The sequence below is a fragment of the Papio anubis genome, chromosome 6, assembly GCF_008728515.1.
Source record: "Papio anubis isolate 15944 chromosome 6, Panubis1.0, whole genome shotgun sequence".
NCBI classification, from domain to species: Eukaryota; Metazoa; Chordata; class Mammalia; order Primates; family Cercopithecidae; genus Papio; species Papio anubis.
In genome coordinates this window covers 107,736,700-107,762,552 of record NC_044981.1, presented here as the reverse complement: position 1 = coordinate 107,762,552, position 25,853 = coordinate 107,736,700, and the positions used below count along the sequence as shown (strand labels likewise).

Sequence of the window (25,853 nt, the reverse complement as noted above, 5' to 3'; positions counted from 1 at the left end):
TTTGAAAAACAGCTCTTAGCCTGCTCATGAGCCATAGTAGACACTGAATTATTAACCATGGGCCACCAAGTTACCATGTGACCTAAGCTACCATCATGAACTGGGTGTTATCTAATACATCAGGCCATAAAGTTGGGTGTGCTGCTGATGTGGTTTCATTGCTTGAATAAATTAACACATATCTTGGAACCTGCTATGCAGCTATCGATCCAACGAATGCTTTTTTCTCCATACCTGTCAATAAGGACCACCTGAAGTCACGTATATACCGCCATCAAATGGGAGTGGTGTATATGTAACTAAGTCCATGCAAGTCCTGAAGGCACAAGTAAGTTACATGAAAAAGGGGCCCAAATACCTGTGGTCCCGCTTCCTACTATAAGATACTGTCTTTCTCTCTCAGTCTGCACCTATGGCCTCATAGAGTACCCAATGACTAGTTGACAGAGGAAGAGAAGACTTTGACCTACTGTTTACAAGTGGTTCTCCTGATAGCCAGGCATTGCCTGAAAATGGATAGCTGCAACACTATAGCCCTTCCATGAGACATCCCTGGAAGGACAGTGGTGAAGGAAAGCCCTCCCAGGAAGCATAACTTTGGGCAGTGTACTTGGCTGTGCACTTTGCTTGGAAGGAGAAATAGCCAGACTTGTGATTATATATCTATTCATGGGTTGTGGCCAACGGTTTGGCTGAATGGCCAGGAAATTGGTAGGAATATGATTGGAAAATTTGTGTCAAGGAAATTTGGGGAAGAGATATGTGGACAGATCTCTCTGAACAAGCAAAGAATGTAAGGATATTTATGTCCCCTATGAATGTTCACCAAAAGGTGACCTCAGCAGAGGGTAATAATAAGGTAGATAGGATGACCCATTCTGTGGATACCAGTTAGTCACTTTCCCTAGCCCCGTGGGCTCTTGAACAAAGTGTCCATGATGGTAAGGATAGGGGGTAACACATGGGATCCACAACATGAACTTCCACTTACCAAGGGCAGCGTGGCTGCAGGCGACTGCTGAGTGCTCCATTTTCTAGCAGCAGAGACTAATACTGAGCCCCCAATATGACCCCAGTCCCCAGGTAATCAGCCAGCAGGTTGGTGGCAGATTGGTTACATTGTACCCCTTCCATCATGGAAGGGGCAGAGTTTTATTCTTTTTTAAAAAAATAGAGATAGGGTCTTCCTCTGTTGCCCAGGCTGATCTTGAACTCCTAGACTCAAGGGATCCTTCCACCTCAGCCTCCAAAAGTGCTGAGATTACAGGCATGAGCCACCTTACCCGGCTGAGGGTTTTATTCTTACTAGACAGAAGCTTACTCTGGATACAGATTTGCCTTCCTGCATGGAAATGCTTCTGCCACGACTTCACTCCATGAACTTATGGAATGACTTATCCACCATCATGGTATTCCACACAGCATTACTTCTCATCAAGGAACTCACTTCTCAGCAAATGAAGTATGCAGTGGACCCAAGCTCATGGAATTCAGCATTCTGAAGCAGCTCCCTTGCCAGAACAGTAGGATGGCCTTTTGAAGACTGAGTTTCTGTGCCAGTTGGTGGTAATACTCTGCAGGCCTGGGGCAAGGTTCTCCAGAAGGCTATATATGTTCTGAATCAGTATCCAATATACGCTGCTATTTCTTCCATAGCCAGGATTCATGGGTCCAGGAATCAAGGGATGGAGATGGGAGTGGCACCACTCACTATTACCCCTAGTAACCTACTAGCAAAGTTTGTGTTTCCTATTCCAGAGACAATACGATCTAAAGGTCTAGAGGTCTTGATTCCAAAGGAGGGAATGCTTCCAGCAGAAGACACAACAATTCCACTGAACTGGAAGTTAAGATGCCCACCCAGCCACTTTGGGCTCCTCATGCCTCTGAATCAACAAGCAAACAGGGAATTACTGTTTTGATTACAGTGAATAATCCTGACAACCACAAGGAAATTGGACTGCTACTCCACAATGGGTGTAAGGAAGAGTATGTCTGGAATATAGTGGATTCCTTAGGGCATCTCTTAGTGTTCAAGGTGATGCCTCTTCATCACATATCCTGTGATTAAGGTCAACAGGAAGATATAACAACCCAATCCAGGCAGTTTTACTAATGGTCCAGACCCTTCAGGAATAAATGTCCTGGCCACCCACCAGGTAACATACCATGACCAGCTAAGGTGCTTGCTGAAGGTAAAGGAAATACAAAATGTGAGTACTGAAAGAGGGTTGTTATAAATACCAGCTAGGATCACATGACCACCTACATAAACAAGGACTATAATTGCCATGAGTATTTCCTCCTTATTTTGTTATGAATGTGTGTGTATACAATAAAGCAAATACCTTTGTTTTCTTCCCTCTCTTATTTCCTTGTCATGTAACATAAGACATATTGACTTTCTGTCATAGTGTTTATGTATTGTTAATTTTACATCATCGTGTTTAAGTTATATGAAGGAGAAGAGTAAACATCACTCGAGGACTTTACCTCCTCTCTGGGAAGGGATTGGTACATACTGAGTTGTACACGTCATAGTTGTATTATGTTAAACAGAATTATGACCTTGTTATTGTCTTCGTTTGGAGGTTAAATATGGCTTAATGAGATGCACATAGGAATCACGTTAATAAAGGATGGACTCGTGACAACAGTTTGATGGACAACAAACTTTATTTGTTGACTTGCCTGGGCCACAGGTGCACAGATATTTGATGAAACATTATTGTGAGTATTTCTATAAGATAAACACATGTATTAATCTGCTGGGGCCAGGCGCAGTGGCTCACGCCTATAAACCCAGCACTTTGGGAGGTTGAGGTGGGTGGATCACCTGAGGTTTTGAGAGGAGCCTGGCCAACCTGGTAAAACCTCATCTCTACCAAAAATATAAAAATTAGCCAGGTGTGGTGGCACACACCTGTAATTGCAGTTACTCAGGAGGCTGAGGCAGGAGAATCGCTTGAACCCAGGAGGCTGAGGTTGCAGTGAGAGGAAATCACGCCCCTGCACTCCAGCCTGGGTGCCAGAGCAAGACTCCATCTCAAAAAAAAAAAAAAAAAAAAAAAAGACTATCTCATGGACGACTTATGGGTGTGAGGTCTCTTTTGGGGGTGATGAAATATTCTAAAATTGTGGTTATGGATGTGCATACTGAAAACCATTGAATTGTGCACTTTAAATAAGTGAATTGTATGATATATAAGTTACATATTGTATGATATATAAGTTACATATTGTATGATATATGTTACATATTGTATGATATATATGTTACATATTATATGAAATATAAGTTACATATTGTATGATATATAAGTTACATATTGTATGATATATGTTACATATCTATAAACCTGTTATTTTTTAAAAAAGACTTCATGGAGCTGTAGTCTTTGACAGTACCAAGGATGGAAGCTATATATAAGTTCAAATATGGATCATGAATGGGGAGGTAGATGAATGAATCTGTAAGAAAATAAATTCAATATATGTTTTAAAATTCATCATAATTCCCAAGAAAAGAACAATGAAGCATTTCTATAGGTTTTTGTGATGTAATTCAGGACAAATATTTAGGTTTGAAAGTGTGAAGTCATAAAAGATAAATCAATACAGGTGAGGCAATTTCATGCAATCCATCTTTTTAAAAATATAAAATTTAGAGGGCTTAAGTAAGCTCACTTTAGATGCTTGTCACTTGAACAGCTGTCAAAATAGCATTTTGCGGTGGATATTTTTTGGTAAACTTTATTGAAGGATGTTTTCAGATATTTCTGTGGATGCCAGCTGTTAGGTTTAGGGGAAAAGCATCTTGTAATTTGGGGACATGTCAAAGCCAGAAGCCGCATTCAGTTTATATTTCTGCATCAATTAAATTGCAGCCAGGAAGTAGAAAAGTGTCCAGGAAAATTTCAATCAGGTACCAGAAATCCACAAGGATAGTGTTGTTCAGCAACCACTTTGTGGATACAATGAGGGCAAATGACCCACTGGATGAACAACATCTGGAGCTACCCAAATGCATTACTCCATATCTGGTCAGTTTTAATGTCATGAGAGTGATGACACCATCATTTTAAAATACATTTCCGCTTAAGTGCCAAACAGAGTTGCAAACAGTATAATTCTGTGTGGCATGGAACATTTGTTCTCCTAACATCCTGGAAAGTAATACTTGTTTTTCAGATTGTGTTTCTATGGCTGGCTGATACTGTGCTCTTACTTTTTAGGCCAAAACCTCATCCCTCAAGAAACAAAAACAAAATCCCCCAAACCCAGCAATTAAGAGACCAGCTGGCCCTGTGTCTAACAGAAAGCGGACTGAGATAGACTCACATGACCTGACTTCCAGTGGGTGGCATATTTGCTGTGTATGTGAGCTTAATCCCATCACAAGAGCTCTGACCTTTAGTTTCCTTATTTATTGAGAGGGTACAAGGGTGCCAGTCTATCCTGACTCATAGGGTCAGGGCAAAGAGCAATAAGATAATGAGTGTGGATGTGATTTATCAACTACAAATTATTAGAAGTGTAAATTAGCATTCCAAGTGTCAGGGATATATAGGAGAAAAAGGAAAAAAAAAGAGGAGAAATAATAAGTGGGACCTTCCCAAGGAAAGAAATTCTTACCTCTAATTCTAACAATTTCAAGATAAAAGGGATTCTTAAGTAGTGCATACTAGGAAAACTTTTGATGCATGGTTTCTGTGTTAAATATCTGCTGACATTGCCTCACCCATCCTGTTCCTCTCTCTCTCTCTCTCTCTCTCTCACACACACACACACACACACACACACAGTTCCCACAATCCATGTTGCTTCATAATCCTCCCCTCAAATACTACTCTGTGAACATAATTCAATCACAGCCACAATAACTAAGTCCATTTATAGAAAATACAGTAGAAAATAATTCTACTTACCCTGTTCTGAACTGCCTTGCACTGTTCTGTGTGGTACCTTTCCAAAGACCTGCTAAAAAACTGAGGTGATTCCTGTTTGCCAAGAGTTGAGGCATCTCAAAAGTGTGAGAAAATGTTACTTTGGTCAATAATTGGCACAGGGAACAGGATATCAACTGAGGAGTTTCCTAGGCCTTGGAGACATGGCTACCCCGTTTCACATTAGGTGCTAGAGAACTTATCTCAAATTTTGCAGAGACACAGAAAAAAAAATGGATTTATCAATTACTATCATTATCAAGCGAGAATTATATTTAATTCTCATCTGTCTCTAGGTAATGAAACTTTGATGACTTCAACAATGGTGGAATTGTTTAATTGGCCAAACTGGCCCCTGGATAATATCCTTCAGGAAACAGAAGAAAATAATGGCATGGTGAAGGTCTATGTCTGCTGCTGGAGCCAAGGGTGAGTTAGTCACACTACAGATGGGAGGGCTGGCCCCAGGATACAGCCAGCCAAGGAGAATGCCAGTGACGCTTGGATGCAAAGGACTCATGCTCTCCTGAGAAAACCCAGTAGCCAAAGATATAACTCAGCTATATGGGATGGGAGAAGGAGATCAGAAGATGACAAAATTGGCCAGGCACAGTGGCTCACGCCTGTAATCCTAGCACTTTGGGAGGCCGAGCCAGGCAGATCACTTGAGGTCAGGAGTTCAAGACCAGCCTGGCCAACATGGTGAAACCCCATCTCTATTAAGAATACAAAAATTAGCCAGGTATGGTGATGCGCACCTATAATCGCAGCTACTCAGGAGGCTGAGGCAGGAGAATCGCTTGAACCCGGGAGGCCAAGGTTGCAGTGAGTTGAGATGGTGCCACTGCATGCCAGCCAGGGCGAAAGAGAGATTCCATCTCAAAAAAAGAAAAAATTAATGGAATAAAATATTAATATTAGGTACGTGCAAAAGTAATTGCAGTTTCTGCCATCACTTTTAGTGTCAAAATATCCTTATTTCAATAACATACTTATTCAAATATAAGATATCTAAGACATTTTCAACATCTCATTCAAATATGATGTTTTGCCATTACTTTTAATGACAAAAATCGCAATTACTTTTACACCAAACTAATAGCAACTAGAGGTGTCTGAATTCAGACTCTTCCAATCTCACTGACAACTCAAACTCCATTGCTTTCTCCCTGCTACTTTCCCCCACTATTGCTGCCTTTGATTTGAACAAGATTTCAGCAGGACAAAATGTCACAAACAGGGACAAGGGATCTCCCACATGATGTTATTTTGGGGGGCTCCTTAAACCTCTTAGGGAGACTTTGTGTAGTAGCTGAGAAAGAACTTCATGCTTTCAAATCTGACCTTCCTCATTTCCACTTATTACCTGGTTGATTTTGAGCAAGTCATTTAACCTCCCTAAGCTTTACCTTCATCAGCAACAAATAGGAGTCTACAAACAACAGTATTCATCTTAGAAATTGTATGTGAACTTTAAATGAAACAATGAATAATGCATAAGGCAAGTACCTCAAACATGTTAAGGATTCTTTTCTTTTCTTTTCTTTTGAGATGGAGTTTCACTCTGTTGCCCAGGCTGGAGTGCAGTGGCACAATCTCAGCTCACTGCAACATCCACCTCCCGGGTTCAAGCAATTCTCCTGCCTCAGCATCCTGAGTAGCTGGGCTTACAGGCGTGTGCCACCATGCCTGGGTAATTTTGTAGTTTTAGTAGAGACAGTGTGTCATCATGCTGGCCAGGCTAGTCTCGAACTCCTGACCTCAAATGATCCACCCGCCTTGGCCTCCCAAAGTGCTGGGATTACAGGTGTGAGCCACTGCACCCTGTCAAGAATTATTATTATATTGCTCTTGCATTTGCTAACAGGCTTTGTACTGGGGAATTTTTTTTTTTTTCAGGAAAAAAAAATTTAAATAGGGTGTTGTGAAAGAGTCATGGTTTTCAGAGTTTCCAGAGAAGTGTTTTATTAAAAGAGGGGAAGAAATCAATGTTACCTTTGTCAAGAGAGTTCTGTATCTTAAACAATCAGCTTCTTGTTCATCATCAAGTTCTATAAAAAGTGCACAAAGTCCTAGAGACCTGATAATAATTAAGAATATTCACAGCCTTCTTCCAAAGGCTCCTTTTAATCATTGATTTCATATCTGGGTGGTCTTACAACGAGCTGCTTTTGTTGTTTTACATATCTCTTGCATTCTCAATCTGGGATAAATGAGGAAAACTTCTAAATTAAAACATTTGCTCCAACAGTTGTCCTTCTTTCACGTTCTGGTTTTAGTAATGAGGCAGTAATATTCTGGAGAAATCTTTCATAAACTGAGTATTATTTTTAAATCTGCTTATTTACGTTTCTCGTGGAACTTTCTGTGATATGCCCTGTTCGGGAGGAAACATCTGTCTTTGGGGTTTTCATCACCGTGAGGCAGTTTACTACAGGGCATGGCATGTCTGGGTGCTCAGAGATAACTCTCCAACATGGGCAGGCCCAGGAACACGAGTTCACAGTGACAGCCACAGCCATATCCCCGGGTACATGCTCATGTGCTCATTTGCAGAAAACACACAGAGGTGTGGTCCATGTGAAAATGTGTCCAGAGGTTCCAAAGAATGTGTCTATTAGTGACAAGAGGCACAGTCGTTGCTAGGACAGAGCCTTCAATACTTAAATGACATTGTAGTGCTGTGTGCTCTTACGAAAAGTGAGCTCAGGTCCTTTGAGGAATATGTACTATGGAAAGTTCCAATGAATTGGAATATTAACTTTCCATTAACATGTCTCATTTTCCTGGAATTCCTGTGTGAGAATTCTCTGTTTCGTTTGCATAACCCCAGGCTTCACATATCGAATTAGTAAATCTACTTTTAAAGATCTGGGGTATCGCACAGAGGCCATGGATTTTAGACAAAAGAAAAACTATAAAGACAGCTGTCCCTAAAACCAGGCAAACTTTCAGAAGGTTTGCCACCAAACTTTGGGAAACTCATGCTCACTCACCAAATTTTGCCCAAACTCATGCTCATTAGCTATTTCTTTTTTCTTTTTCTGGGTGACAGTCTTGCTCTATCACCCAGGCTGGGGTGCAGTGGCGCAATCTTGGCTCACTACAACCTCCACCTCCTACGTTCAAGTGATTCTCCTGCCTCAGCCTCCCGAGTAGCTGGATTACAGGTGTGCGCCGCCACGCCCAACTAATTTTTTGTATTTTTAGTAGAGACGGTGTTTCGCTATGTTGGCCATGCTGGTCTTGAACTCCTGAGCTTGTTATCCGCCTGCTTCAGCCTCCTGAGGTGCTGGGATTACAGGCATGTGCCACCGTGACTGGCCTCATTAGCTATTTCTACATGTATGCATGTTGTTGGTCATTCATTGAATTAGTTGATCAAAACTTTACTCCCTAATAAACTGGGGTGGTACTTGATAAAGAAGCAAAATGACGCACTCTACTTTTAAAATGCTGGAGCTGGCCCTTACAGGTTCATGAGAGCCAATTGTATGTATTGCTTCCCAATTCCACATTTGGTGTTGTCATGTTGGTAGCTTAAAATCAGCTACGGTAGAAGTTTACACCATGGGAATAGGCATTTGCTACAAATCAGGGATTAATTTTCCCAGGCAGCTGCATGTGGAGCATTCACAGGCACCCCCTTGATCTAGGACTCCCTCGGAAAACTGATGTCGTTTGGTGCATGTTTGCCACAGTGGGGCTTTCTGGACAGCCTGGACCCACGCTGGACTTTCCTGCTGCAACAAGTGCTGTGTAAAGATTCAAGAGTTACTTGGGATGTAGAAACCGCCAAGACTTAAGAGTTAAAGTGGCCGGGTGTGGTGGCTCAAGCCTGTAATCCCAGCACTTTGGGAGGCCGAGACGGGCGGATCACGAGGTCAGGAGATCGAGACCATCCTGGCTAACCCGGTGAAACCCCGTCTCTACTTAAAAATACAAAAAAAAAAAAAAAAAAATTAGCCGGGTGCAGTGGCGGGCGCCTGTAGTCCCAGCCACTCAGGAGGCTGAGGCAGGAGAATGGCGTGAACCTGGGAGGTGGAGCTTGCAGTGAGCTGAGATTCGGCCACTGCACTCCAGCCAGGGCGACAGAGCGAGACTCCGTCTCAAAAAAAAAAAAAAAAAAAAAAAGAGTTAAAGTGCCAAGGCTGCCTAATGAAGAAAAACTACCAGGGTGAGGTTTGGGTTATTTCTTTCCTTTATGTATGTGGGTTGTTTTTTTTTTAACCTAAGGCTTGGCTTTTATACTTTTTCCTATTAGATTTTATTTCTTGAATTCAAATCATTTTCCAGATATTTTCAATTCTCATTTGAATCGTGATTCTGTTAGGCAATCTATGAATCAACCTGAGTGAAAGCACTTGGTAAACCATAAACCCCATTAGCAACATAAACGCATTGCCGGGTAGGGCAGCTCATGCCTGCTATCCCAGCACTTTGGGAAGTCAAGGCAGAAGGATTGTTTGAGGCCAGGAGTTCGAGACTAGCCTGGTCAATATAGTGAGACTTTGTCATCTTTACAAAAGTAAAAAAAAAAAATTTTTTTTTAAACTATAAACTCGGTGACCATGGTGGCTCACACCTGTAATCCCAGCACTTTTGGAGGCTAAGGTAAGCGGATCACTTGAGGCCGGGAAATTGAGACTATCCTGGCCAACCTGGCGAAACCCCATCTCTACTAAAAATACAAAAAAAAAAAAAAAAGTTAGCTAGGGAAGGTGGCACATGCCTGTAATCCCAGCTACTCAGGAGGCTGAGGCATGAGAATTGCTGGAACCCTGGAGGCAGAGGTTGCAGTGAGCCAAGATCGTGCCACTGCACTCCAGCCTGGGCGACATAGCGAGACTCTGTCTCAAAAAAAAAAAAAAGAAAGAAAGAAAGAAAATATAAAAAGAAGAAAGGAAAAAAAAACAAACTCTCTTGCTAATATTTTAAAACAAATTTGACAAATATGCCATGATTATTCACACCTGTGTTATTGATCATAGTGTTGGAAAGGACAGTCTCTTGGATTGGATTTTTTCCATGCAGACTTGGAGGTAGACGGTTAATTTAAAAGATGATCCAAGGAAGCCAGAGCAACGGCGCAGGTGGAGCCGTGGGGGAAGAAGGGAAAGGTCAGAAAGGGTACCCGGTAGAGCTTATTGTCCTCATCCCTGCGGGTCAATGCTGATGGGGACTCTGAGCCCCTCTGTAGATGGTGCACACCTGCCCCTCTGAAGTGGAGATCCTGCACCGTCCCTCCTGGTGAGTGTTGCCCCTGAGGACAGTAACTCCTTGCATTTCTAGGCGGCGAGGCAACTTCCCGGGCATCATCTGAGAAAGCTGGTGGAGAAAAGCCAGGGACTCTGCCTGCACTTGAGGTGAGCCAACATTGACATGCACTGAAATTGTCCACCACAGCCACAGCTGAAGCAGAGGCGGGCTAAGAGGGGGTGGCTCAGGGCATCGTAACATCTGCTATGGACAGAACGGAGGGATGAATTTTAGGAGATGTTCATTAACTCAATAAGGATTTATGTATTAACCAATTAGATGAAACATTTACTAAACGTGTTATATCCAGACGCTATTGTAGGTACTAAGGACACAGCAGTAAAGTCTCTGCCTTCAATGAACTCATATTCTAGTAGAAGATAGATTCTTAAAAATTAATAATAATATAATGTGGGTAGGTGATTTGTGGTAGGAAAAAATATTTAAATAAGAAAGGCAAAGGATTAGGAGGTGATGAATGTGGGGTAGGGATAGAGAAAGAATCTTATTTTAGAAAGAGTAGTCAGTGAGGGCTGCTTGGATGAGGGGCCATTGAGCACAATCTTGCATGAAGTGAGTGAGAGGGGCATGTAGGCAGACAGTGGCGGGGTCAGAAGTACTGCTTTCCAGACCCAGGGAAAATTCTGTACAAAGATCTGAAGTCAGGAACAACCCTGCTGTGTTAAAGGATTAGGGCCAGACACAGTCAAGCACAGCGATCCAGTGGCAAGTGAAAGAGACACGCTCCCTGCCCTGTAGAGCGTAGTCTACTGGGGCAACTGTCATTAACTTCATAAACAATCACACAGATCAAAGCAAATGTATACAGTGTGGTAAAGGCATAATTGAATTTGTGTTTCTTAATGATTACACGTCTACTATGAGGAGAGGGACTGAAGAGGGTCGATGCTTGGTGTCTGTCTACCATTCAACACTGTTCATTGCTTTCTCCTTTACTTCTCACTACCAATAACTGGACATAGGCCTGGATGCTCAGCCTGCTTCATGACAATCTGCTTCCTGGCATGTTTTCAAGAAGCATATTGATTTGTAAAAACTGTAACTACGAAATTTCTATGCGCACCAGAAGACAGAGGTCCTCTTTCCTTGCCTAACGTAGCCATGGCTCGTGGTCCCAAGAAGCATCTGAAGCTGGTAGCAGCTTCAAAGCATTGGATGCTGGATAAATTGACTGGTGTGTTTGCTCCTCGTCCATTCACCAGTCCCCACAAGTTGAGAGAGTGTCTCCCCCTCATCATCTTCCTAAGGAACAGACTTAAGTATGCCCTGACAGGAGATGGAGTAAAGAAGATTTGCATGCAGCGGTTCATTAAGATCGATGGCAAGGTCTGAACTGATGCAACCTACCCTGCTGGATTCGTGGATGTCATCAGCATTGACAAGACAAGAGAGAATTTCCGTCTGATCTATGATACCAAGGGTTGCTTTGCTGTACATCGTATTACACCTGAGGAGGCCAAGTACAAGTTGTGCAAAGTGAGAATGATCTTTGTGGGCACAAAAGGAATCCCTCATCTTGTGACTCATGAGGCTCACACCATCCACTACCCTGACCCCTCATCCAGGTGAATGATGCCATTCAGATTGATTTGGAGACTGGCAAGAGTATTGATTTCATCAAGTTCGACACTGGTAACCTGTGTATGGTGACTGGAGGTGCTAACCTGGGAAGAATTGGTGTGATCATCAACAGAGAGAAGCACCCTGGATCTTTTGACGTGGTTCATGTGAAAGATGCCAATGGCAACAGCTTTGCCACTCGACTTTCCAACATTTTTGCTATCGACAAGAGCAACAAACCATGGATTTCTCTTCAATGAGGAAAGGGTACCCTCCTCACCATTGCTGAAGAAAGAGACAAAGACCGGCGGCCAAACAGTGCAGTGGGTGAAATGGTCCCTGGGTGACATGTTAGATCTTTGTACGTAATTAAAAATAATATGGCATGATAAAAAAAAAAAAAAATGCTGAGCACGGTAGCTCACACCTGTAATCCCAGCACTTTGGGAGGCCAAGGTAGGTGAATCACCTGAGGTTGGGAGTTCGAGACCGGCCTCACCAACATGGAGAAACCCCGTCTCTACTAAAAATACAAAATTAACTGAGCGTGGTTGCACATGCCTGTAATCCCAGCTACTTGGGAGGCTGAGGCAGGGGAATTGTTTGAACCCAAGGGGCAGAGGTTGCAGTGAGCCGAGATGGCTCCATTGCACTCCAGCCTGGGCAACAAGAGCGAAACTTCGTCTAAAACAACAACAGCAACAAAAAAAAAACGGAACTATTTGTACCCTATCCTCTATCCCTGCACAGAAAAGTTGAAGGGAACTTAACCTGAAACTCATATATTAATAGTACTGATTTCCACTGCCATGCCAAAGAGCAAGTAAAGAGTCAAGAGCCAGTATGGTATAGTGGAAACAGCATAGACTTGGACTGAAATCCAGGTAGGCTCCAGTTCCAGCTCTGATAATGATCAACTACATAGCTTTAAACAGATGAGTTTAGCCCTCTAAGCCTCAGCTTTAAAAGGGGGATAATAATGCCTACCCTGGAGCATTATGAAGATGAAATCAGATCATGTATATAAAGCATCTGATTCACAACAGAGGCTGAAAATGGATTATTATATTAATCACATCATAGAGAATCCTAACTAATCTAAAACACTGTGATATATGTGGTTTTTGTCTGAACCACAAAAAAATATTAAAATGGCCCATGCAAAATTGAAAGAAGTAAACAGGTAAACTGAAAGGAGCTTGTAAATAATCGGACAAACCTGTTTAGTCGAATTATCCCAAGGCACATATTTAGTATCCATGAGAAACTGCTGGGGGTGGAATGAAAGGGGAATGGCAGAAGGTCAGTCAACTGCCTGTGGATGATTTCCTGGAAAAGTGTTTCTTTCCAGATCTCTTGTTTAGAGAGAGGTCAGACTGACCATGAGACACAGATGCTGAAGCCTCAAACATAGGAATAAGGTTCTACAAGGTCCAAACTCCAAAAAGATAATGCATTTTGATGATCCAGCAAGAAATTCTTATTAGTGCAGGAACTCTTGCCCACCATCTGCCAGTGGAGGCTATAATGGCATTGTTGACTCCCACACTGCAAGCAGAGCCTTAATCATGTTTTACTAGGCCTTACAGATTACAGGAGCAGGCATGCCCTCTTAGCCCCAGGCCTGGCACCACCCATGCAAGGTAAGTAGTTTACAGGTGTGTCTGGGTCTACTTCAGGTTGGTCAGTTTAAGACAGCTACACAGGACCTTAACCCGGAGAAGAAGGTCAGCCCCAGGCAGAAGCTCCCACACCAAAGAAGAAAAAGCTGGGCACCAGCTTTTTCACTATCTCCTGGGCACCAAACTAAATTATGTTTAGATAGACTGGAATCAATGACAACAAATCCAAAAGAAAAGTAAAAAGTGGAAATAGCATTAAGAGCAAAAGCTTGTTGTTGTCTAATCAGGAAAAGCAGCAAAACGTACATTGCATTCAGATGTGCAGGTCAGTGGTCTATAGACTTTTCAGGCTTTGGGTCCTTTCATCCAGCCACTTACCCTCCTCCTCATCACTTACCACAACAGCAGTGTAGGTTACTATGGTGCTGTGTAGCTTGCAAAGCATTTTGGAACACATGGTTTTGTTACAATCCTCATAGCAATCTGATGAACAAGGTTATTATTGTCCTCATTTTAAGGGTGAGGCCATTGAGATTCAGAAGAAAAAAATTAATTGATTTACACCAGGATCCACATGAAATAGATTTGGGAGCAGAGATTTGGACCCTGGGCTCCTGACACCAGTTTTATTTTTGTGGCTACACATTTCATATTGTTGTGGATCTTTAATTGACAAACGTAGTCCCACATTGGCATTGCAGCTGCCTGATGGGAGTGGGACAAAGTGCATTCTACCTGTGGCTCTGGGCTGAAGCCACATCACCACATAGAGAGTAGGTAGCTCAGAGAATCAGTCCAAATAGACCAAGTGGTCATCAGTCCAGAACTCAAGCTGCCAAATCTAAGGAAATGAGGTCTGAAAGTGGGATCTCAGCCAAAACAATAATGTCTCAAAAGCCAAGGTGATCCTGGGTAACTGTGTTCTCTTACTAGGCAAAAGTATGAGAGAGGCTTTTTTCCTCAGTTTCAGTAAAGTACAAAGTGTGGGTTGAACAGGATTAGTTGAAAATGTCTTCGAATCTACTAATAGAGTTGAAATAGACCGGGCGCGGTGGCTCAAGCCTGTAATCCCAGCACTCTGGGGACCCGAGACGGGTGGATCCCGAGGTCAGGAGATCGAGAGCATCCTGGCTAACATGGTGAAACCCCGTCTCTACTAAAAAATACAAAAAACTAGCCGAGTGAGGTGGCGGGCACCTGTAGTCCCAGCTACTTGGGAGGCTGAGGCAGGAGAATGGCGTAAACCCGGGAGGCGGATCTTGCAGTGAGCTGAGATCCGGCCACTGCACTCCAGCCTGGGCGACAGATCGAGACTCCATCTCAAAGAAAAAAAAAAAAAAAAAAAGAGTCGAAATAAATCATCTGCAGCTTTGTTTATGCATTTCCTCAAAGTCCTTAAGTATGGAACCCTGAAAGATTTTGATAGAGGCTTTTGCTTTTGTATTATACTCTCTAAAATTCTCATAACTTGTTTTACTAGTTAACAGAAATGTGTGATGTTACAGCTCTTAGAATGTGAGGGACGTGTGGGCATTTCCTTTGATTGCCAGTTTTTCTCCACAAACCATAGTAAACGTAGGCTCCATGAGGACAGGGATTCTTCTCTGAGTCACTCATCAATCCTCAATGCCTAGCACATAACAGAACTCAATAAATATTTCTATCTGTTTTATGAATAGTGGGGACATTTTACATTGCCTTTTGGCAGAAAGAGGTACTTCTTTTAAATCTTAACTAAAAATAGATTCCCTTATTATAAAATACAGTAATTATCTTGGCAAAACATCATGTATCTTCCCCCTTTCCCTGATGATGAAAGTTGTAATGAAGACATACCTTATTTATTGCTTTTCCAAGAGCATGTAGGCCTCAAGACTACTCCATGGTTATGCATACAACAGATAAAATATGTTACGTGTGAAAGGTACGAATTATGTAGGTGGTAGTTTTCAATAAGGGTCAAGGATCCCATATCACAGTCTTACCCAAGGGGTTATGGTTCCACATTCTATGTGACTTTTCTGTAAGGAAAAACCTGTTTATATTATCTGAGCCCAGAACTTAACTCCATTTTACATATGAACACAAAGCATTTTTGCTTCATGTTAATATATATGAAATTTCCAGGAATGCAAATATCATGTAAATTGAGGAAAGATTGAGACTTGTTTTGTTTGGAAATTTACCAAAAGTAATGGACTATTGAAGAAAATCACCATCAACAAATGCTTATGGTATTGGAGGCACCAATGAAAGAGCAGCTATCTCAGTTTTTGTAACTATTGCATTTACGATGATAACATATTAATTTTCAAATTTACTTATTTAGACTTTCACTTCCATTCATGAAAGATTAATGGCTACAGGAATTATCCTTCTTCCGTGCACAAATTGAAAATGAGATAAAATATATGAAACAACAGTTTTCAGACATTAAACAACTGGTAATGCTGGACTGTGAACCCTGAAAGAAGAGAACTAATTGAACTGAATGCTATGATTGCCCTAGCTTCCTGCCTGGAGGCAGTTTTCAAGCCACAGCATGCAGCCGACAGTCTCACTGAGTTAAGGAAACAGAGATCAAAGTTAAGGAAGGCAAGGTGACTAGATTTGTGGGACAAAGTACTGGAAAGGAGAAAGCTACACAGAGAGAAAGAGGGAGAAAGCACATTCTCAAAATTTGCAAAGGGTGCTCTCAAATCTTTGACTAAATACTAATAAATATGATATCTCCTAGGGAAGAAAAATCAGTAGATAGGATAGATAGCAATTTACACACTGTAGAAGAGAAGATCAGGGGCCGGGCGCGGTGGCTCAAACCTGTAATCCCAGCACTTCGGGAGGCGGAGACGGGCGGATCGTGAGGTCAGGAGATCGAGACCATGTTGGCTAACACGGTGAAACCCCGTCTCTACTAAAAAATACAAAAACTAGCCGGACGAGGTGGCGAGCGCCTGTAGTCCCAGCTACTTGGGAGGCTGAGGCAGGAGAATGGCGTGAACCCGGGAGGCGGAGCTTGCAGTGAGCCGAGATCGTGCCACTGTACTCCAGCCTGGGCGACAGAGTGAGACTCCGTCTCAAAAAAAAAAAAAAAAAAAAAAAAGAAGAGAAGATCAGTATTCTTGATGACATAGCAATAGTATCTCAACAAAATAAAGCACAAAGAGAAAAAGACTAGAAAAAATTAACAGAGCATCAGTGATGTATGGAGGAATAGCAGAAGGTAAGTGGTCTAAACCATGTAAAATTGGAGGAGCAAATAGAGTGGGTAAGAAGGACAGAAAAAAACCTTTAAAGAAATCATGGCTGAAATTGTCAAAATTTGATGAAAGTTCTAAACTCTCAGATTCAGATGCTCAAGCAACTTCAAGAAAAATAAACATAAAGAAATTCAAACTAAGAAAGATCATAAAATCAGTCATAAAGAAAAAAATCTTAAAATTTCCAGGAGAGGGATGATGGGACACGTTACACAAAGAGGAACAAAGATAAAAATGACAGCAGACTTCTCATCAGAAATTTTGCAAGCCAGAAGGCAATGAAGCAACATCTTTAAACTACTAAAAAAAAAAAAAAAAAGCTTTGAATTCTATACCCAGATAAAATAGCTTATGAAAGTGAAAATAAAAGAGTCTTATTTAGATACACAAAAGCTGAAAGAATTCATCACCAGAAGAATGCACTACAAGCTACATGAAAAAATGTCTTTTAGACAGAAGGAAAATAATATAAATAGAAATTTGCATCTACACAAGGGAGTGAAGAGTGTGGAAATGATGAGTGTGTAGGAACATATAAAATACTTTTTCTTCCAAATTTAATCCCCTTAAAAGATACAGATTATTTAAAGCAGCAATAATAGCATGTATTGTGGAGACATGTATGACAAAACAGCATAATATATGACAATAACATGTAAGAAACAGCAGCACAAGGACAGAAGGAAGAAAATGAAGACATACTATTGTAAAGTGCTTATACTATATGTATATAATTTGAAGGTAAACTATGAGTTAGATGTGTATTATAAACCTTAGAGCAACAACTAAAAAATAAAACAAAGACACTCCAGTTAAAGGATGGAGATTATCAGATAAAAAAGCAAGGCCTAACTACTGTGCTGTCTGTGAGAAAAACATTTTAAATATAAAGAAACAGAAAGATTAAAAATAAAATGATGGAAAAAGACATACAATGAATACACAAAACAAAACAAAGTTGAAGGAGCTATATTAATATCATATAAAGTAAATTTCAGAACAAGAAATATTCCTAAAAGTAAAAATCAGGCATTTCTTTTTTTTTTTTTTTTTTTGAGGCAGAGTCTTACTCTGTCGCCCGGGCTGGAGTGCAGTGGCACAATCTCGGCTCACTGCAAGCTCCGCCTCCCGGGTTCAAGCTATTCTCCTGCCTCAGCCTCCCAAGTAGCTGGGATTACAGGTACATGGCACCATGCCCGGCTAATTTTTGTGTTTTTTTAGTAGAGATGGAGTTTCTCCTTGTTGGTCAGGCTGGTCTCCAACTCCCCCCCAACCTCAGGTGATCCTCCCGCCTCAGCCTCCCAAAGTGCTGGGATTACAGGCCTGAGCCACCGCATCCATCCAAAATCAGGAATTTCTTAATGGTAAAGATGTCAGTTCATCAAGAAGACATAACAATCTTAGATGTTTATGCACCTACTAAAAGATATAATAATCTTAAATGTTTATGTACCAGGGACATAAAAACTTGATAGAACCAAAAGGAGAAGTAAAATATTTTACAATTTCAACACTCCTCTATCAGTAATTGATACAAATAGAAAGTCAATAAGAAAATAGATTTGAACAACACTATAAGAAAAGTTGACCATCATTTATGGAACACTCCACCCAACTATAGAACATTCATGAAGATAAATTATATTCTGAGTCATAAGAGAAATATACTTATTTAACCCTTATTTTTAAATTTCAAATATAAGGACAGAGTGTAGGAAATATTTAGTAGAATATTGTTCTTACTTATTACAAATCTGAAATTATTCATTGTAACAAGGAGCAGGCATCTAACTATTAATACTTGATAACATTTTCTTATATAGCAACAGAGAATTTCTACACTGAAATACCTTTTATTTTTCTTTCATATTATGTATGACATCATATTTAATTGTATAACAATTTGTGTTTAAGTTACCTTATCAATAGTTTTCATGGCAGAGAAAAGATTATTATAAGCTAGTTATAAAAAGGGACTTTGGATCTGATGGAGTATGAAATCACTTGTCTGGAACACAAAGGAATGTTTTGATCTTCCTGTTATCTTTACCAATACTCTGATGGAAAACCTACAAGTGAAGTAGGATTTTTCACATATCTACATACTACAAAATTCCTCCACTTGTCTAAATGATATGCTAAGGTAGGCCTCTATAAATTTGAACTTTGTATGCAGAGATCTCACAGTTGCAAAGGAATTACTAGTATTACAAATAAAATTGAGTACAGTAGTGGCATGACCATCCTAGATATAGAAAGTATGTTCTTATTAGTACAGCTGACAGTTGCAGTTAATTTTTCTAGGAGCCCCATCATATGGTCCGTATCATATTTATAGTTCATACGTTTTCTTTATGTAAAACGGGTGAATAGACAAGATTCTTTTAACCCAAATGAAAACCCCGCATTTATCTATTCTTGTTAGGTTTTATCGTGGTGATTTGTGAATCGTAGTTCTTCCACTGAGATAATTTTGAATATCAATTCTGATGAACTTTATATAGTTGCCTCCTATCCTCTGGTTTAGGGTCAGGGATAAATTTGATTAGCATGCCTTTAGCAGGGTGTGAAATATCTTCGATATTTCAAAAAAAAGTCTTTGATACATTTATGCCTTTTAGTCAATCATTATTTTGTGGGAAAAAAAAAAAACCCTCTAATATATTTAGCACTATAGATTCCAAAGCTGGGAGTTTCCAGGAGCAGCACACTAAAAGTCCCTTAGTGACCTTTGTCTCTCAGCTCCACACCCAGCTCTCTGTACCACGGAAACTGGAATTCTGCAAACTACATTCTCCAAACTCTCTTGTCATTGTGGTCAGTGAAGATATTTTATATAACTGTCTTATTAAATCTATTGAGACTTCATTTGTGGCCTAACGTATGGTCTACCCTGGAAAATGTCCTATGTGCACTTGAAGAATGTGTATACTATTGTTGGGTATACAATGTTCTGTATGTCTGTTAGATCTAGTCGATTTATTGTGTTGTTTAAGTGCTTGGTTTCCGTATTTAGCTTCTGTCTTGGTCTGTCCATTTTTGAGAGTGGGGTATTAATGTCTCCAACTGGTATCATACAACTATTTCTCTGTTTCTGTGAAGTTTTGCTTCATATACGATGGTCGGTCATTAGGTGTGTAAATATTAATATTTATAATTATTATGTCTTCTTACTGAAGTGAACCTTTTATTAATAAATAATGTCCTTGTTTCTTGCAAACATTTTTGATTTAAAGTTTATTTTGTCTGATATTAGTACAGCTACTCCTGCTCCTTTTTGGACACTGTTTGCATGGAATATCTTTTTCACCCTTCCACTTTCAATCTATTTGTGTCTTTAGATGTAAAGTAAGTGTCTTATAGACAGTACACAGTTGAATTTTGTTTTTTAATACATTCTGCTGATCTCTGACTTTTGATTGGATTATTGAACTCATTTACATTTAAAGTAATGACTGATAAGGAGCGACTGACTTCTGTCATTTTGCTATTTGTTTTCTATATGTCTTACACTTTTTTGTGGTCCCTCACTTCCTGAATTGCTGTCTTCTTTTGTGTTTAGTTGATTTTTTACAGTGAATTATTTAAATTCCCTTCTCATTTCATCTTATATGTATTCTATAGCTATTTTCTTTGTGGTTAACATGGGGATTATATTTCACATCCTAAAGTTGTAACACTCTAACTTGAATTTATACCTTAAATTCAATAACATACTTAACATGCTTAAGTTCAATAACATACAAAAACTTTCCTCCTTTAACAGCTCCATTCCCACCTCTTTTGTGTTTTGGTGTCACAAAATTACATCTTTGTGTAATTTTGTGTGACACATATTGTGTGTCCAAAACATAAACTAATAATTCTTCAGAATGCATTAACCTCCTAAATCATATGAAAAACAAAATGTGAATTTACAAATCAGTTTACAATAATAATAGCTTTTAGACTAATAATTGTTCCTTTTAATGTTTTAGTCTCTTAAATCATGTAGAAAACAAGAAATGCAGTTACAAATCATTATTACAATAATGCTAGCTTTTGTAATTGCCAATACATTTACCTGTATTTATAGCTTTATTTATTCACATAGCTTCACGTGATTATCTGGTGTCTTTCCATTTCAACCTCCAGGACTCCCTTGATCTTGGAGGGCAAGTCTAGTGATAACAAACTTCCTCCGCATTTATCTGGGAATGTCTTAATTTCTTTCTCACTTTTGAAAGACAGTTTTGCCAGATGTAGGATTCTTGATTGACAATTCGTTTGGGTTTTTTTCTAGCACCTTGAATATATTGGCCCACTGTCATCTGCCTCTAAAGTTCCCAATGATTATCTGTGGATAATCTTATCATGGATCCTTTGTATATGATGAGTTGCTTCTCTCTTACTGCTTTCTCTCTTTGTGTTTGGCTTTTGAAAGTTTGATTATAATGTTCCTCACTGTGGGTCTCTGAGTTTAACTTACTTAGAGTTCTTTGAGCTTCTTGAAAGTTTACATTTATGTCTTTCATCAAATTTGGGATGTTTCTAGCCATTATCTCTACAGACATTCTCTCTGTCCCTTTCTGGCTCTCTTTTCTTCTGAGACTTCCACAATGTGTATATTGGTCCATTAGATGGTATCCCACAGATCCTTTAGGCTCTGTGCAATTTTCTTCACTTTTTTTTTTTTTTTCGCTGTTCCTCAGACTTGATTTCTATTATCCTATCTTCAAGTTTGCTGGTTCTTTCTTCTGCCTGCTCAAATCTACATTTGAATTCCTCTACTGAGTTTTTCATTTTGGTTATTGTATTTTCTGCTCCAGAATTTCTTTTTGGTTTCTCTTTGTGTTTTCTATTTGTTGGGGTTGCCATTTTGTTCATACATCTTATTCTTAACATTCTCTACATCTTGTAGTTTGTTGAACATCTTTAAGATGGTTATTTTAAAGTCTTTGTCAAGTTGCTATGCCATCAGGTCTTTTTCAGAGACAGTTTCTGTTAATTCTTTTTTCCTTTGAATAAGCCATATTTTCCTGCTTCTTTGTATGCTTTGCAATTTTTTGTTGAAAACCAGGCATCTGAATCTAATAATATGCTAACTCTGGAACTCGGGTTCTCCCCCTTTCCCAGGATTTTCTGTTTTTTGTGTTTATGTTTTATTGTTTGTGTTTCTGATGTTTTAGGCTGTCGCTGTGCCAAAGATTAGTGTCAGTTGTAAACTTTAGGTCTTTGCAGGCCTTTTCTGAACCTGGGTCTTTTCCTGGTTATGTGCAGTCACTTTCTAATGCTCCCCATATATGCAGTTGTTTTCAAATGTTATAGTCTTCAAAGTCTGGCACCCAAAAGGGAGAAAAAAGGAAAATGAAGGGAGACAGAAAAGGGCACCAGCCTTTTAAATCTCCTGGAAATCACTTCTGCTAGAGGGGAAGGGCTTGCAAAAATGGGGGGGAGGTGCAAACACAATGGCCATTAGCCTTTTTGTCCGTATGTCTGTGATCAGAAGAAGCAATCAGTGATCCAAACACAGATCCCTGATGTTTGGAGGACAGGATCCTTTTTGCCCACCCCAGTGCCTACAGGCTGCCTACAAGTCACTCCAGGAACTCCAGGAACTCATGAACAGGTGCCTGTCATGTAGCTGGGGTGGAGGATGAGTACTGCTGCTACCTGCTAAGAGCTAAAACTGACCAACATTAAATGCAATTTACTGCCTAAGCCTACCCCTGGAATTTGCAACCTTCTATAGATTCCTGAGTTCCAGAATGTTACATCAGACAGATTGTGCCATTACAATGCTTGCTTAGATGGGGAGAGAAATTCCTGGTGCCTTCTCCTCTGCCATCTTCCTAGAATCCCTAGACATACAAAATTGCTACATACAAAATTAAAATATTAAGAAACAATTAAAAGTATAATGGCCATAGGATAAAAGAAGTAGTATTTTAACTATAGTATTTTCTAGGATGAGGAAGGTTTTCCATTTGACTATAAATCCCTTAAGGGCAGGAACTCCATTCATCCAATAGGTGTTTGTTGAACATTATTTCATGCTAGACTCATTCAGGTGTTTTATATTACTTCAACTCAAAGTTGAATAATTTAATTCTAGGACAAAGCAGGAGTCTGAACTTTTATCTAGACTAGTGGTTTACAAACCTCTTTTTGGCCTTCTAGCTCTTTCGTCAAATGAAAGTTCATATAGAAGTCCAATAAATCCAGTAGTCATGAGTAAAGCTTCTCCATTTGAGCAGGTACCTCAGAAAGTCCAGAGCCCAAGCAACTATTGCCCCACTGCCCCCACCCGACCCAGTGGTCCCCAGGGAGTGTTCAACAGACACACCAAGGCCTTATGGAGCATTATTTGAGAACACCTGATCTACTGAACCCATCATTTTATATCATAGATAGGAAACTGAGACATAGATACAGAGAGCTGCCCAAGGCCACACAGCTGATGAGTGGTGAATCCACTTACAACAGAGACTGTGATGATCGAGGTTCATGGGGTCACAGAGTTTTACAGGTCCCAAGTCTGAAGGAATTCAAATTCAAACCTGGCCAGAAGGATTCAAGTTATATAAAAGGGGATACAAATTTTTTAATTGAAAACACAAGATAATGAGGTTATATGTCATGTCTGGATACTTGTATTCATATGTATATTTTGTCATATTCATATTTGGGAGAAGAACTAATAATTTTTGTGCAAAGATGATTTTAGGAACTAAGTCAGAAAAACCAATATAGTTTTCATCCTGATGCATGACTTACGTACGATTAAAAACACCATTTCTGGTTGGTTTTAGGAAAAATGTACCAGATTTGTAGATTAGAAAATTGGTTGAACATGTTTACTGTTTGGAAGTGGATGGAGTGGTATCAAAATGCAAGAGCATTTTAAAATTTTTTATTATGTAATATTATTAGAGATTTACTTTTAAATTATTTCCATGTGCTAAAACTTGTTCCACTATATTAAAGCTTTAGTAAAATTACATAAGCACATGAACTAGAAATGCAATTATGTGTAATTAATGTTACCAATGTAATTGAAGCACATGACCTTACTATATAATTTATAAATCTGTACACAATTAATTTTGTGTGATCTTTTTGATCTCTTTTTACAATGCATTACTTCTCTAAGTTCTGTGAATTCCAAAAACCTATTACTAAGAGCATTTTTAGATTAGCACACATCTATGACACCCTTAATAAAATATTCATCCCCTTGTCATTCTGGCTCTTGATTTGACAGATTAGGCAATAGCTCTAGTTGAGAGAGCCAAATTGGTTCTCCACTTAAAAGACAGAAATTATGCTCTTCTTCATAATTATCTACACTCTCATTGTTATCCTCATCTACCACCACAGTTACCATGCAAAGCATTGAGTAAATATTTCTTTGTACATTTCACAAAGGTTTTACAAGTGCATATTTACTGCCTTCCAGAAAATAATAATTTAAAAGGAATATATGTTAATTATCTGTTTGAAACTGTCGATGTGAGCTAAATCTTTAGTACCTCTAATTTATACCCAGGTACTTGAAATTTTAAATAGCAGTTCCAAAAAAATCAAAAGCTTTTTGACCAAATGTATTATTATGGGGAAGGGAATTCCTACAGAAACAAGTAATTGCTAGAACTTTTATTTCATTATCTTAGGAAACTCCTCTTCAATGATTGTTGATCTCAATATGGTTATTGTCTCATGAGGCCTTCATGAATTGGCTGGGGAGAGTCTCTGGCATTTGTTTGGAGCTTTTAAGGTGTTAGCACTTCCAGCCTGTCTCTTTTCTCCATTTATCCTTCTATTAAGAGCCTCTAGTTAGCAACTGCTCTCTCTTCAGTGGCTGTAGGGTTTTATGCAGCTAATTTTTATCCCTTGAGTATAGTCATTAGACCCTTGATTACCAAGAGCAGAGATTTGCTCAGGCCATCTTAATAAAAATGGGAATATATTATAAATATAGGTGAGTACCAGAGCTTAAATGCTATGAGACTATTAAGTAATTCTTGAGACAACTCTCCTCTCCACCTCTCTTACGGCCCATGTGGTCTCTCTTTCAAAGTACCACTGCTTTGCTCTCTCTGTCTGCCCCATCTTTCTGTGAAGCTACTCTGTATTCCCCAGGAATTTTGGGACTTACACCCCAAGAAACAGTTTTGGGGCCGGGTGCAGTGGCTCATGCCTGTAATCCCAGCACTTTGGGAAGCCGAGGAGGGTGGATGAAGAGGTCAGGAGTTCAAGGCCAGCCTGGTCAAGATGGTGAAACCCCGTCTCTACTAAAAATACAAAAATTAACTGGGTGCAGTGGCAGGCGCCTGTAATCCCAGCTCCTTGGAGGCTGAGGCAGGAGAATCGCTTGAACCTGAGAGGCAGAGGTTGCAGTGAGCCAAGGTCGTGCCACTGCACTCCAGCCTGGACGATAGAGTGAGACTCTGTCTCAAAAAAAAAAAAGAAAAGAAAAGAAAAGAAGAAGAAGAAGAAATAGTTTTGAAGGAAATTAATGAGGTTGGTTTAGCTAATTACTAACCTCCTATAGGGCAAAACCTTCACATCTGGCCTTGGGTTTCATGCTCTAAGTTGGCCCCATCAGAAGCCATGCCTGCACAGCTAAGTCAGATACTGCCTCACTAAGCAGGAGGCTATGGCCAGTGTGTTTTCTACTGTTTAAAAAAAAAATGACAGGAGGCACTGTAATTGACATGTCCAATACATATATAATCAGAAGTCACACATGCCTCAGCCTTGGATAGCTACGAAAGGATTTTATCCAATGATACCTCCTTATTGTACATTGAATTAGTAATTCCCAAGTTTTGGGCTTCTACAGAAGAAAACTTTAACAAAACTCAACCCTATTGTACTTTGAATGATATATTCACAACCATCTTCCTTTGTTCGAGTATTCAGTTGTGTTTTGAATAATTAAGCAGGAAATCTAGCCTGAATATTCTAGCCATGTCAAATTCCACTGGTTTATCTGTACAGCTAAAAATAATTACACTCATGTGCTGTTAATGAACAGATCAGACTGCTTCACATTCTTGCCTGCATTCAGAAAATCAAAAGGTAGGTTACCCTGCTTTTTGCTAAATTTCTAGTGATATTAATTTGGGGAACAGAGTCTATAAACTTTAAGTTCTAATGCCCAGCTTTTGGAATTATGATTTCTTTAAGTTTACCATTTGAAC

General features: G+C 39.8%; 1 pseudogene; it reads left to right on the top strand.

Moving 5' to 3' along the window:
* The first annotated feature begins 9,882 nt into the window (after positions 1-9,882).
* LOC101005931 lies at positions 9,883-12,237 on the top strand (annotated as a pseudogene).
* Positions 12,238-25,853: the final 13,616 nt, after the last annotated feature.